Raw genomic sequence first — 15,785 nt, 5'->3', positions numbered from 1 at the left:
ATGTCAATGACTTGCTCTGCCAGCTCAGGGTTTTGTTTAAGTTTGATATTTAGCCTGAGTTTGTTCAGTGGCCTCGTATGTGGTATCCTTCAACCTCTATAAATCTCAGCTAAGGTAGGATCTCTATCAGTTTTTGTCTCCTTTGTTTCAAGTTTAGTAGTTTCAACCTCAATTTCCTTTGCTAACTTAGTGACCTCAACCTCTGTAGGAGAAGATACATGGGGAGAGGGCAAGTTCTTCCTTTCTCTAAGTCTTTCACTTCTTCTTTTATAAACCCTTTCCAATTCAGGAACTAAAGGAGGGAGAGGTTCTGTTCTTTTGTAACTTCTGGTTCAAATGGATGAAGTCCCATGTTCGTGGGTCTGGGGTTGCTCAACAATTTTCTTAGTTCCTTTATTTCTGCCTCTGGCCTTAGGTTTTGATGCAACAAAGTATATAAAACCCCCCAAAAGAGAAAGTGTTCCCACGTTCTATTGATTTTCCTTAAATTATTTCCAATTAACAATTTAATCTAACCTTTGTGATAAATTAAATGAGAGGAAACATTTTGTTTTGCCATGATCCTTGCAGACATTTGTTTAAGACTCATCAACAAAAAATAAGGGGAATTCATCCTGACTTGTCCTGCAATGTGAGCGAGGAAGCGGAAATGATATAAATTGACTCTGTTGAAGCATCCCTCACATGTGAAATATGACTGTGTAATCCTTAGGAGTAGGTGCCATTCATCCTTCAACCAAGCTCTCTGTATCTCTGAATGTCAGGGCCTATCCTTGTATTCGTCCTTCAAGAAAAATGGTACATCAATCCCAACCAAAATATGGCTTTTAAACCACCATTCTCCATCCACAAGGACGGCTATAGCCTTAGAAACCACCTCCTTTGTGACTGGGAAAGAAATCCCTCCAGTAGTAACCCCTAGCCATCAAATCCTTCAGTGAAAGCCCTGGAAACCTCGTCATGGTAACCTGTACATCGGAAGAAAAATTCATCCCATCTAGCTTCTCGAAAACGTTCTCGAACTTCTGGATATGCCTCGAGAAGGTCGGGTCCTTTGGGTTACCCTTTGTGTAATTTTCCGCTCTTCCCCATAACTTACACAGTCAATAACACATGCAATAGAGATGGGAGTGGAATTCAACCTCAGATGTCGGGATAACAACTGATTTACTTCGAGGAATAAAACAACACTAAGGATTAATTGCATAACTTTTAACTCATGCTTGAGATAAAAATTGACAATCAATCTGTCATACATAAAAATGATGAAGTACCTGATTCATTTACCACAATGATTACCCTCCAACGCTGAAAATATCTCAACATGAAATTATGAAAAGACATGTTATCATTTGATTAGATAGCACTCGCTTGATCGGTTACCCACTCCTTTGCTGACATGTGCCCCGTCAATGTTTTTTTATATTGACATGTGAAAAATTCAAAATTCAAAAGGGCGTTGATATTCTAGTTGTCAATGTTTATTTTACAAATTTAAAAATTGGTGTTGATACTTTAATTGTTAGCATAATTTATTTTACAAATCTACAATATGCATTGATACTCCATCTGTCAGTGCATTTTTATTTTACATTTTACAATTAGCGTTGACAATAACACTGTCAGTGCCTTAGTTTTTTTTTTTTTTTTTTTTTTTAATAATAAAAAGTTACATTGTTGAATTTAAACCTATGAAGCAAAACTGAGATAATAGAAAGGATATGGAGATGGAGAGAGAGGTGGAGACACAAAGATGAGAGAGAGAGAAAGAGAGAGATGAGGGGGATAGACAAAGTGAGGTGGGAGAGAAAAGGAGAGAGAGGAAGGAAGAGAGAGAGTACTTCAGAGAGAGGGAGGGAGAGAGAGAAATGGATTTGGAGAGGGAGAGAGAGGGATGGAGGAAGAAAGACATAGAGAGAGAAAGGTGGAGAGAGAGAGAGGGAGTGACAAGGGAGAGATGGAGAGAGAGTGAGGGAAATAAGAGAGTGAGAGGGAAGAGAGAGAGGTTACTTTAGATGTAGAAGTATATCATTTATTTAAGCCTTAATCAATTCAGTCCTTAAGTGAAGTGACATGATTACCACTAGCAAGAGTTGTACATAGACTACATGGACACATCATAATGTTCACAGTGGAAAATTAGGTTTATGATGCTACGTAATCATGTTGTGAATGCACAATAGTGTATATGATGAATGGCTTAGTGGTAAATTATAAGCTACTTCAAAGTTGCAATAAATAATATTTAACTTGGTTATCTTTTTTTAATGTGTTTATGTATTTATCGTAAACCTGAAAACTAACAATCTTATTTTTTCATATAAGCCAACCTAGATCCATCTTAAGTCTAGATTTACCAAGCGCAAAGAGGGATCAAATCATTTTTCACTCTAAAAGAGGTTTGCACATCAAGAGATTTGATCCCTCTCGGCACTTGGTAGATCCAGAGTTAAGATTGATCCAGGATGGATGCGTCAAGAGACTCTCTATAGCCCAGTATAAGAGAGATGTGTAGGATTAATGTAAGTATGTATGTATGCATGTCGACATTTATTAAATGCGGGGGAATGAATATATATATATATATATATATAGTGTGTGTGTGTGTGTGTGTGTGTGTGTGGACTTCATATTCAAATTAAAACATATATAAATGTAAAATATAATGTGAAATGTAATGCTAAATGTAAAATCCATAGAACTTTAATTTTAATTAGTAATTACATAAAAAGTTAATACTTAAAATAAACTAAGACTTTTAACATGAATATTGACCCTCACTTTACCATGGATATTATTAACTTATAAATAGACTTTGTTACAATACCATGGCTTATCAATACCAAATTCCCAAAAGCCATATTTAAATTTAATTAATAAGCACATAAAAACTTATAGTTACTTATAAATAGACTTTGTTACAATACCATGGCTTATCAATACCAAATGCCCAAAAACCTTATTTAAATTTAATTAATAAGTACATAAAAACTTAATACTTACAATAAAATTACAATATAACAAATTTTTAACCATGGATATTCACCCCCACTTTACCATGGATATTATTAACTTGTAAATAGACTTTGTTACAATACCATGACTTATCAACAAGAGATGCCCAAAAACCATAACTCATTTCACAATCAAAATAATATAATTTTATAACATTTTTTTAAATTAAATCTAAAAGAAAAAATGTTATAATTACTTTTGACATTTATTAAAAACCTCTATCCTCACCACTACTAAACATATTTTGTAGATATTAGAGAGAGAGAGCTAGGGAGAGAGGAAAGAACAATGACATAAAGAGAATCGAGATCAAGGTGGAGAGAGAGAGGGAGTGACAAGGCAGAGAAGGAGACAGAGTGAGGGAGGGAGAGAGAGAGCAAAGAACAATGACATAGAGAGAATCGAGATCGAGGTGGAGAGAGAGAAGGAGTGACAAGGGAGAGAAGGATAGAGAGTGAGGGAGAGAGGAGAGGAGGAGGGAAGAGAGATAGGAGGAGAGGAAAGGGAGAGGGAGAGAAGGGGAAGAGAGAGAGATGGAGACACAAAGATGAGAGAGAGAGAGAGAGAGATGAGGGGGAGAGATGGAGGGAGGTGGGAGAGGAAGGGAGAGAGGGGAAGGAAGAGAGAGAGTACTTGAGAGAGAGGAGAGAGGAGAGAGGGAGGGAGAGAGAGATGGAGTTGGAGGCGGAAATAGAGGGATGGAGGAAGAAAGGCATAGAGAGAGAAAGGTGGAGAGAGAGAGATGAGTGATAAGGGAGAGATTGAGAGTGAGTGAGGAAGAGAGAATGGTTATTTTTAGATGTAGAATTAAATCATTTATTTGAGCCTTAAGCAATCCAAGTCTCAAGTGAATGACATGATTAAAACTAGAAGGAGTTTTACATAGACACATCATAATGTTCACATATGTATAGACGATATACATGTGAAAAATTAGGTTTACGATGCTAGGTAATCATGCTACAAGTGCACAATAGTGTATATGATGAATGGCTTAGTTGTAAATTATAAGCTAATTCAAAGTTGGAATAAATAACATTTAACTTGGTTATCTTTTTTTAACCTGTTTATGTATTTATGGTAAACCTAAAAACTAATAATCTTATTTGTTTATATAAACCAACCTAGATCCATTTTAACTTCAAATCTACTGAGCGTCAAGAGGGATAAAATATTTATTCACTCAAAAAGAGGTTTGCACCTCAAGAGATTTGATCGCTCTCGCAGCTTGGTAGATCCCAAGTTAAGATGGATCTAGTTTGGTTTTAAAACAAACATCATTAACTTATCAATAACTAACCATTCATAAATGAGTACATTATTATAATATTAATACCAAAAAATCTATTGATAACTAACCATTCCTAGATGAGTCACGCTCTACAACCCAGTATAACATAGATGTGTAGGTGTAATATAAGTAAATAAGCATGTCAACATTTTCTAAAAATCGGTAAGAAAAAAGGGAGATGTTATAACCATTGTAAATGAGTGTAAACATTCAAGTGTTGAGAGAAATTTTCGGATGAAACTGTGTGGAAGATGTTAGCACTTGAAATTTCACCTCAGGCTGAAAAGGCAAACCTCAAAGCTACATCAAACCATTCAGCCTCGTAGCTAGCCCTACGGGGCAGGAGAAGGCTCTCTCCGGTCAATCTCGGTAGATTTTCAATAGGATGAGATGACCAACAATGTAACACTGATATTAGGCTAGTAAATTGGTTATAAAGGTTGATTTTGGGGGTTTTAGGGGTTTTTGGTGGCAAATTGAGGAGCTGCAATTTAGGTGCGAGGATTGGACACAGTTTCTGCAGGGGGGTCTTTGGGGCGAGGTAGGAGCCTGTATTGATGTCTTTAGCTGAAATGGATGGTGAGGAATGAAAGATGAGGAGCTAAAGAGAGCAAACAATCACTTTGAATTCTCTTTAGACAGAAGAAAACATTGAAATTAAACAAATTTAAAAGCAGAGCATGCCTAGCATGAATTCATACTTTATCACTTCATTTGTTTAATGTGCAGCAGTAAAGAAAGGAAATGAATCACATAACAAAGCTTACAAGAACATGAAGAAACACACCATCAACACATGAGTCCACAAGAATCCCAAAGATGACTGCAAAACCCTGGTCTTCCTTAGCCAAAAATTGCAGAGATACAAGTGATAATACAATGATAGCTTCTCCCTCAAGAGTCCCACCATGAAAATGAGCAAGAAAGTACATAATATAGATGATCTAACCTCTTTCCCTGCCTCCATGGGTCGAGCTCACTATCCTAGGAGCTGTTTGAACCACTTCTAAACTAAGCACTACAAAATAGGCAGTCAAAACAACTTGCCTCTATAAACTTGGAAACCAGTTCATACATTCAATTTTTACCCTTTACATAAATAAATCTTCTAGAAGTGTTAAACAAGAGTAAAAGTATCTAAAAAGTGTCACAATTACATCCAAGAGGACCACCATCAACCTCAAAAAGTCAAAATGGAGCCAAACTGCGTTTTCTGGGCTGAACTGGTCAAATCTGGCAAAATTTCCTCAACGGGTCGCGCACATTTTCTCAAGGGTCGCGCACCACCCAACGGGTCGCGCTTTTTGCAGGAGGCTTTTGGAGGTCTTCCTGGTGTCGGAATTGGGCGCATGATAGCTCGTTGGAAAGGTCTTTGAGTTTAATTTCCAACCCAACTGGAATTTTTCAATTTGGAGTTGATTTGACCTGTCAAAAATCAAATCTCCCAAGACTGGTCAAAAAGGGCCAAATGAGGCTCCTCAAGGAAGAGTGCTGTTGCAGTCAACTTTTGAATGCCTTCCTCAACCCCAAATTGAGCTCATGATAGCTCATTGGAAAGCTATTTGTGTCTAGTTATCATTTTACCCATCAAGAAAATCATTTGGCCAACCAAGCTAGGAGAAAACTTTATTTTCCCAAGGTCACTTCAGAGTTGCCTTTGATTCTCCCGAGGCAACGGTATTCTTGACATTTCTCTCAAACCATGACACCTGTGTAAAAAGTGAAGGAGGTTTTTCTTCCTTGGCATGTTTTGGACAAAAACCTCTCTCAGTTTCCCAAAATTCATCTTTAATTTTTCTGAAACATCATTTGGGTGAAACTTGTCCCGATGTGTGAAACAAGGAATTTTGTCGAAATGAAGCGAAATGAAGGGGATAGGGGGCTTCTAAATTCTTGGGGAAATTTTTGGGAGTGGGGAGGGATGTTAGGAAGTAGGAGAAACTATAATCTCAAAGATTGAGTGAGGGGAAGGGGTTGAAAAGAGCAAAACACAGGCCAAACCTAGAAAATTGCCAAGTTGTAGCTAGAAACTAGGGTTTGTGCAAAAATGAGGAATTTGGCGGATATAAGGGATGGGAAGTGTTTGATAAGGTACTTTAAGGATAGGGGAAGGTGTATGAACATCAGGATACAAGTTTTGCCGGTGATTTGACCATCCAAGAGAAATTGCCTTCAAAACCCTAGGAGAGGGAAATGACCTTGCCTAGGTGCAACTGAAGCATGAACAAGGTGTGAAATGACTCATTCGACACTGAGATGATAATGACAACCCTATGAATGATGATAGACTCAGCTGAATAATGACATGGATCGACATTTTGGCAAACCCTAGACCTAATGCTTAGTGACCAAATTTTGCTTGAAGACTCACTGAAATGACAAAATTTGACCTTGACACTTCAAAATCACTTTGTAAGAGCATATTTGATCACTGGAGAAAGGCTGGAAAGACTGACACTAACAGAAGATTTTATATCCTTTCCAACACTTTGGGTGGACTCTCCACCCATTTTCAGGGACCTGAGAATTGAGTGATCATAAATGAACATTGTGAATTCATTTATAGAAGAAAGTTTCAAAACTAGTTGTTAAATAATAATAATAAAATAATAAACTAGTCGTTAAAGAATAATATTAAAATAATAAAATAGTTGTTAAAATAATAAATAATTTAGAAGAACAAGGGAGAAGAGAATTAAAAGGAAGTTGAGGACTATACTAGCAATTGCACCTGATGTTGCAAAGGAAATGTCGTAAGGCGGTAGAATAGGTAAGAGTAGTAAAGAAGAATGGAAACTGTGGACGAGGCCATGCATATAGCTAGAGGATATGGCATTGGTGGTGGGAATCAAGAAATATCCAATGTTGTTTATGTTTCTGATTGTACAGAAATTTACTATATGAAAATGCTGGAGGCAAATCTAGTACCAGACAAATCAGGGTCATCATTGAAATATTGCCTGCATATTTCTTGTTTGAACTCTGGATCCTAAACAACTTCCCTTAGATTCAATTCATCTACCTTGGTAACAACTACTAAACAACCCTTTCATACATCAAGCAACCCTCAAGCTATAGAACCAAAACTTACTCGGCTCATGCGACAAACTCTGACCATTTGCTCCATTTGCAATCAAACAAGATTTGATTCTTGAATGAATAAACGTAGCATTATAGGCTTCGAAATCCATTTTGGAAAGATTTATGTTTCATCCTGGCAACAATATCTATAAGGATGGGAGTGCAAGGACTGGCTAGTAATGCCATAACATAGGTTGAAATTTCAACTGGTATATTTGGCATCACAAATCAAGGTTTTTGTTCCATCCAATCACTGATGTCCGCAATTTTTCCAGACCCTTTTCCACTTATCTTCCCAAAAGATCCCTTGGCTGAGATTCCTTTGAAACTGCTGCTCCCCTCACTGAAACTCTTAGATTGTCTTGGCTTGTTGGTCTTTGAAGAATCAGTGTCAGTGCAACTCTCTTTGGGAGGGACAACCACTAGTTGTGCTATGCTACTGCGACAGAAAGGGCAAGCTGGAGGAGGAGAATATGTTGTGGTAGGATTAGGTTTATTGTGACAACACAGTGTTAGAGTGCAGAGGGCACACATTTGATGCCCATAGTCCTGAACTTCAATGGTACACAATTGATCAAAGAAAATGTAGCAAACCTCAGATTCACTAGCATAAGAAATATTATCTTCAATGCTTTCAGATTCACTAGCATCAGAAATATTATCTTCAATGTTGTCTTCTTGATCAGTGGAAGAAGACACTGAAGAGGCAACTCCAAACATAATGCTTTTCTCCCTTGCTCGATTGGCCTCCATAAGGGCCTTTTCCAACAAGATCTTAGCCTCTGGATTGAGTTGACTTATGAATTTCTACGGTGTAGGCCAAACCAATGGTTCTGCAGAACTAGGATTCAGTAAGGCTGCACAGGCAAAGTGTTTGTAATTAAGGGCTATCACATATGGGATGCATCCAGACGCATCTCACTAAATGTAGTCAGTCCCGCAAGGCAACAATTCTCACACTGAATCCAAGCAACCTCCTCGAGCAACAAGGTGTTGAGGTGTGCTCCCTGGTCGTCCATGAGCTCCAATGGTTGCACAAACTAAAGCCCCATTTCTCAACAACAACTGAACAACCCCTGCATGTTTCATTCAGGCTGCAAGGTGTAATGAAGTTGCTCCAACCCCATCTCTTACGTTTACAAATAGTGAAAATCCCCAAGAGTCTACAACGAGAGTAGACTGGGAAGTTGAGAGAATGGCTTCTAAGCAATTAGTGTGCCCATAGTTTGCAGCATAGTGAAAGAAAGTTCTCTGATGCAATGAGTCAAACAATATTATATTTTCACCAACTTGGAGAAGCATCTTAATGCAAGAAACCTTCCCATACATGGCAACCATCATTAGAGGAGTCTGTTTGTTGCGACTCAAGGCATCGGGATGCAAATTTTGGTCCAGCAGATATGACAGGACATCAATCTAGCTATTTGCAGAAACAATATGCAATGGAGAGATATTTTCATAAACTGTGGTCTCTGAGATCAAATGGGGCTCTCGCTCAAGAGAAGCCTCCACCCTTTGCAAATCCCCTTGCTGGACGACAAAGAAGAAGGCATGTTCATTGGAGACACTACAACTCAGAGCCTGACCCATTTATTACCAAATCTTGCCCGTTGAATCCCCAATGCCTTGAGCCCCTTATCAACACCTCTCAGGCATTTGAATCCTGAAAAATATAACTCGGGACTCTTGAAACCAACAGTGTAATCAATCAATCAATCAGTGAATCCCATCTCTGTTGCATCAGCAAAAGACAGATCCACTAAAAGAACAAATACCCAGCTACAACAAGTTTCTAAACATGCATAAAAAATGATACTATCTATCTGCCAAGTTCCATGTGAAAATAGTTTGACATTCACTTACTACTAGAAAGAAATCCAAAGTAGTATGGATTATTTTAATTTCAAAGGTCTCATGAGCTACTATACTACAAATTCCATTATTCTTTTGTCAAACTGCAAACCTCTATAAACAATGTAACCAGTGAAAATACTAACTAGTTAAAAACAGAAAATCCAAAATTAGTGCGTGCACATGATGCAGAATACCAACTCCTATGTAGAACGAATTTAGGTAAATTTTCACCAAGAAATCTTGCCACAAAAATAATTACCGTGGAGAATTCAATGAGGATCAAAGAATTAAAGGGAGCTTTGGCTCTATGTTCTTTGGTAAATTGCTCGAAGGAAAGGATATTGCCATAAAAGTTCTCTCATTGTTCTCCAAGCAAGGAGTTCACCAGTTCCTAAATGAGGTAATTCTGAGATTCTATTTTTCCATTTGGACATAGTATCACACTTCAATTTCTAGCTGCAATCTTGTAGTGTCTTTAAACATATTCCCAGATAACCATGTAGAGTAAAATTTATGACTTTGGGTTCATTTGATGAACAAATTGATGTTCTTTCCATAGTTCATCACGAGAACTTAGTAACTTTTCTGGGTTATTGTAATGAATCCAAAGAACTCATGATAATCTATGAGCACTGTCTGAAGGGTCCTTAAGGGATCGCATTTATGGTATATATATATATATATATATATATATATATATATATATATATATATATATATTTCTCATAAATACAATGGCGTCCAAAGGCAATGATTCTAATTTAGCTCTTATTTTCATTTCCCAAGTCCTAACGCAGCTTCAAAACTAAATTGGAAAACGAGAGTGAAAATAGCTTTAGATGCAACACAGGGTAGTTTTTTCATGTCCTCTTTTCTGTGATGTACTTTATAAAAATATAAACGCTGTTAGATGTCTACTCTGTTCTTCAAAAGGAAAACGACATATTTTTCATGTAATTTCTTATGTAGATTTCTACTATTATCTCTTAAAGGCAATTAATGCATAACAATATCTCCATTTTTATTCAAAGGATTGGAATACATGCATGTAGATTATGCCTCGAAGATTATTCACAGAGATGTGAAAACATCGAACATTCTTCTAGACAACAATTTAAAAGGAAAATTGGGTGACTTTGGTCTTTCAAAGATATGGATTGATGAGGAGGATGGGGAGCCTTCTCATGTTACCACTATAGTGAAAGGAACTACAGGATACCTTGATCCAAAGTATATCACACACATAACTTGTACTCTCTTTACAATAATAGTGATGGTGAAGGAATTGTATTTGTTGTAGAATCTCACTTTTTCATTTTTCTTGCCATTCTTAGCTCAAATTTTCTTTCGGTTTTGTTTAAGAGGTATTTTAGCACTCAAAGGTTGACTGAGAAGAGTGATGTGTATAGTTTTGGAGTAGTTTTGTTAGAGATCATATGCGGTAGGCAACTGATAGATGCAAAGTTATCTGTAGACAAACTAAACATCATTCAATGGGCGAGGAATCTTATCATTATTCTTTTAACATCATTAAAGTTGTGTTGTGATTCATATAAACTAATGATAAAATACATGTTCCTATTTGCAGGCTACACCTTTTGTGGAGATGGACGCAATTCCTGGAAAAATAGAAGAGATCATTGACAAAAAGTTGAGTGAAAATCACAAAATAATGTCCATCACTCGTGTTGCCAATGTAGCCATCAGATGTGTTAAGGCTAAATTGTTTTGCAGGCTGAGTATCAGTGAAGTAGTTGCAGAGTTGAGGGAGGCTATTAAACTTGAGGAGATGTAATTCCATAAGGTTGCAACATTCTGGATCTGGATGGAAAGGAGAGTGATTATCCGATTACAAGACCATACATGTATAGTGGTTTCTAAACAAAAAGTGGCAGGTCTTTACCGCAAATTTGGTGTATTGAACAACAAAAACTAATACCAGACAAATCAGGGTCATCATTGAAATATTTCCTGCATATTCTTGTTTGAAATCTGGATCCTAAACAACTTCCCTTAGATTCAATTCATCTACTCGGTAAATATTTATACCTTGGTAACAACTACTAAACAACCCTTTCATACATCAAGCAACCCTCAATCCATAGAACCAAAACTTACTTGGCCCATGCGAGAAACTCTGACCATTTGCAATCAAACAATATTTGATTCTTGAATGAATAAACGTAGCATTATAGGCTTCCAAATCCATTTTGAAAAGATTTATGTTTCATCATGGCAGCAATATCTATAAGGATGGGAGTGCAAGGACTGGCTAGTAATGCCATAACATAGGTTGAAATTTCAACTGGTATATTTGGCATCACAAATCAAGGTTTCTGTTCCATCCAATCACTGTTGTCTGCAATTTTTCCAAACCCTTTTCCACTTATCTTCCCAAAATATCCCTTCGCTGAGATTCCTTTGAAACTATTGCTCCCCTCACTGAAACTCTTAGTTTGTCTTGGCTTGTTGGTCTTTGAAGAATCGGTATTAATGCAGCTCTCTTTGGGAAGGACAACCACTAGTTGTGCTATGCTACTGCGACAGAAAGGGAAAGTTGGAGGAGGAGAATATGTTGTGGTAGGATTATGTTTATTGTGACAAGATAGTGCTAGAGTGCAGAGGACACACATTTTATGCCCACAATCCTGAACTTCAATGGTACACAATTGATCAAAGCAAATGCATCAAACCTCAGATTCACTAGCATTAGAAATATTGTCTTCAATGTTGTCTTCTTGATCAGTGGAAGAAGACACTGAAGAGGCAGCTCCAAGCATAATGCTTTTCTCCCTTGCTTGATTGAACTAGGATTCAGTAAGGTTGCACATGTAGATTGCTTATACTTAAGGGCTACTGCATATGGGATGCGTCCAGACGCATCTCACTGAATGCAGTTAGCACCCCAAGCCAACAATTCTCTCACAAAATATAAGTAACCTCCTTGAGAAGCAAGGTTCAGAGGCATGCTCCTTGGTCATCCATGAGATCCAGTGGTTGTGCAAACTAAAGCCCCATTTTTCAATAGAAACTAAGCAACCCCTCCATGTTTCATTTAGGCCGCAAGGTGTAATGAAGTGGCTCCAACCCCATCTCTCACATTTACAAACCGGGCAAATCCCCAAGAGTCTGCAACGGGAGTAGACTGGGCAGCTGAGAGAATGGCTTCCAAGCAATTAGTGTGCCCATAGTTTGCAGCATAGTGCAAGCAAGTTCTCCAATGCAACAAGTCAAACAACAGTATATTTGCACCAGCTTGCAGAAGCCTCTCAATGCAGGAAACCTTCCCATACATGGTGGCCATCATCAGAGGAGTCTGTTTGTTGTGACTCAGGGAATCAGGATGCAAATTCTGGTCCAACAGATATGACAGGACATCAATCTGGCCATTTACAACAATAATTTACAATGGAGACATCTTTTCATAGACTATGGTCTCTAAGATCAAATGGAGATCTCACTCAAGAGCAGCCTCCACCCTTTGCAAATCCCCTTACTGGATGATAGAGAAGAAGGCATGTTTATTGGAGACACTACAACTGAGAGCCTGACCCATTTATTACCAAATATTGCCCGCTAAATCCCCAATGCCCTGAGCCCCTTATCAACACCTCTCAAGCATTTGAATCCTAAAAAATCTAACTCGGGAGTCTCAAATAACCCAAACAACCCTGAGAAAAGTTTCGCCTTTCTTGTAGAATATCGGTTCGTGGAATACCATGGTAGAGGTGTCGAATGAGACATTTCCTGGACACGAAACCCTCTCTGGTAGCGATAAGCAGGAAACTTGCTAGACAATAATGCAAATGGGACTGAACATCGAGAGGAGGGTTTCTGCACTTCTTGGGATTTTCATCAGTAAGACAGAGAGGATGATGATATTCTGTAATGTAAGCCATTGTCATCTTGTGGCACGAGATCTGACACCTTCTCTCAATCGAATTGCTAGGGTTCGCTGGTCCAAGAAAAATATTAAGTTTCGACTGTTATTATTTCAGTTTTAATGAGATTTTTTATTAATGGTGGCAAACATTTTAATCGTCTAACATCAGATCAAACAGATTATAGTAAGATGGGTAAGACAAGAGGGGAGTTTATTTCAGAGGGGAACGCCTTATGTTGTAATTAGGATTAAAAAAATCATAGTTAAGATTCAAGTCAAGAGATTTAAATAATTGAAAAATTAATTAAAGGGGGTGAGAATTATTATTAACAACTAAATAGAAAATGGTCAAACCACCACATTTAAAATAAATAAATAAATAAAGGGAAAGATAATTAAAAATAAAATAAGGATAATATTAGGATTAAAATAGTTGTTAAGAGTCAAGTCAAGAGATTTCAATGATTGATAAATTAATTAATAGTGTATGCTTAATATGGGATAGAAGTTATAGTGTTTGCAAATAAAGCGTTGAGTCAAAAAATAATAATAACAAAGCATAATGTTCACTTAATTGAAAAGGCAATGAAAAGTAAGGTAATCTAGTAATTTTGTTTTTATTAATAAAATTACAAACAATTTTTTACAAGGAAAAATCATAATATACATATCACATTAAAAATAAATGCCACTCAAGTTAGAAATCATGCTTGGGTAAAAATTGCATAAATGGATTATAAACTACATTCGTCAATACTAAATTAATAGTAGTCATTAGGCAAATCAAATCGTATCGTCTTGCTTTGGTAGGAATTAATAAATTGAGATTTGTAGTGGATGAATTAACTTCTTGTTAAGGCACAAGGACTTACATAAATTTTGGTGGGTAGTAACAACTAGTAACTCCACACATTTACAAAATTACTTCTACATAAGTATTGAGAAAAACATAAATAAAGATGGAAAGTATCAATTGGTAAATATATTTATTTACATCCTATTCTTATCCATTTCTTATGCAAAGATACGTTGTTGAATATTATTTTCCCCCTATTTCATGTGGATAGCCGGAAAAAATGTTTATCATTATCCCTATTCACATTAATTTTCTAAAGTGATATGTTAACTCATATTGAATATATTATTGTAATGACTTCAATTTATTGTACTGAGAGGCACTCTCCAACCTAGTATGGTAGAGATGTGTAATGTAATGTAACGTGTTGTAATAACCCCAGTTACATGCCCGTCTTATTATAAACATTGTAAATGAACATCTGAGTTAAGGACACATGTTCTAGGGCTGGGAGGATTGGCTACTTGGGATATGTTGTGGTTTTTTAATTAGCCTTGGAGGTGACAAATGGCAAGCTAAGGGCAAGAGATTAAGTGGCAGGTTGACACTAAAACAAAAATATGGAACAAAAGGACAAATGGAACATTTTAATTGGTTCAGAGAATTGGACTAGATTGGACACTAACCACTAGGAGGTCGGCTCATTCCTTGGGGGGTAAAAAAAAATTCGAACAACAATATTAATGTTGGTTCCATTGGGCTGACTCTGGCATAAATCCCAGGGGTTTTTTGTATAAACTTCTTCATCTTGTAGTTGGAGGGCTTATTGTGGTAAGGGGGCCATCTATTGGGCCACATTCATCTGGAAGAGAACAAAGAAATTCTTCATCAATGACAAGTCACAAAATGGGAATTTTGTGCATCATCTATCAAAGCAAAGTTCATGGGAGATTGCAATATTAATGTAGTGGGAAGAAGGAAACATGGTGCCACTCTATAATAAAAAATACCACAAATGGTGGCAATTCATTGGAAAATAGCATAAGAGAAGTCATGAGTGAACAATGAACCGGGAGCGTGGAAGTAACGACAACACAATAATGATCTATGTCCACAAGCAACATAAAGGACACTACCTAGAATTATTGCTTCATTGTTATAATAGCAGGTTATAGATTCCTCTAGAGGGTGGAACCATTGTGGTAAATTATTAAGGGTGGAGGTAGACTATACCTCTGGAACCCCTGGTTTAGTTGACAGATTGGTTTTTTCCCTTGAACAACCTCCTCAAGCCCTGGAACTTGGCTCAGGGGTGACTAGGCTATAAGAAAATAAAAATCCTACGACAACTCAGCTTAAGGTTGGGTGGAGAAGTTGAGTCTTGAACTTGGTTGCCCGGTCCTACTTTGAGATAAGTATCGACCACCATTATTGATCTTATGATATATTTTCTGAAATTGTTGTGATGTCAAATGACAATGTCTTAATGATGATTAAATTGTTGACAACACTTATACGACTATGTGAAATAGCGTTTAGGATTGCCTATGCAGAGCAGGCCTTATTTTAACTTAATTTCTTTTGCGGAGAAGCCTTAGAATATCTTTACCAGCTTTAGGAAATCGATGTTGACGCTTTGAATTTTGGATGTTTTGATTTCATAATTTTTTGTTTATATTTCCTAAAATGTCATTTGCCTATTTTCTGAGATGTGTATTGAGATTGGACCTCTCTCTTTTTCACTCTTTGCACATTATTTTGCTATAAATGACAACACACCTACACAATTTCAAGAAACATGGTCATCAATATCTTGTTGTAGGAGTATATTGAGCTTTCAGTAGGATTAATTGGTTAAAGTTAAG

General features: G+C 37.0%; 2 pseudogenes; both read right to left on the bottom strand.

Annotated features, from left to right (window-relative positions):
• Positions 1–7,377: 7,377 nt before the first annotated feature.
• On the bottom strand, positions 7,378–8,988 carry LOC149235845 (putative E3 ubiquitin-protein ligase XBAT31 pseudogene; annotated as a pseudogene).
• A 2,580-nt stretch (positions 8,989–11,568) lies between these two features.
• On the bottom strand, positions 11,569–12,797 carry LOC149235844 (putative E3 ubiquitin-protein ligase XBAT31 pseudogene; annotated as a pseudogene).
• Positions 12,798–15,785: the final 2,988 nt, after the last annotated feature.

The sequence above is a fragment of the Pinus tabuliformis genome, chromosome 8 (assembly GCF_031772625.1).
Source record: "Pinus tabuliformis cultivar Carrire ecotype Pingquan chromosome 8, CPIR1, whole genome shotgun sequence".
Taxonomy (NCBI): domain Eukaryota; kingdom Viridiplantae; phylum Streptophyta; class Pinopsida; order Pinales; family Pinaceae; genus Pinus; species Pinus tabuliformis.
This window is presented reverse-complemented; position numbering and strand designations above follow the sequence as displayed.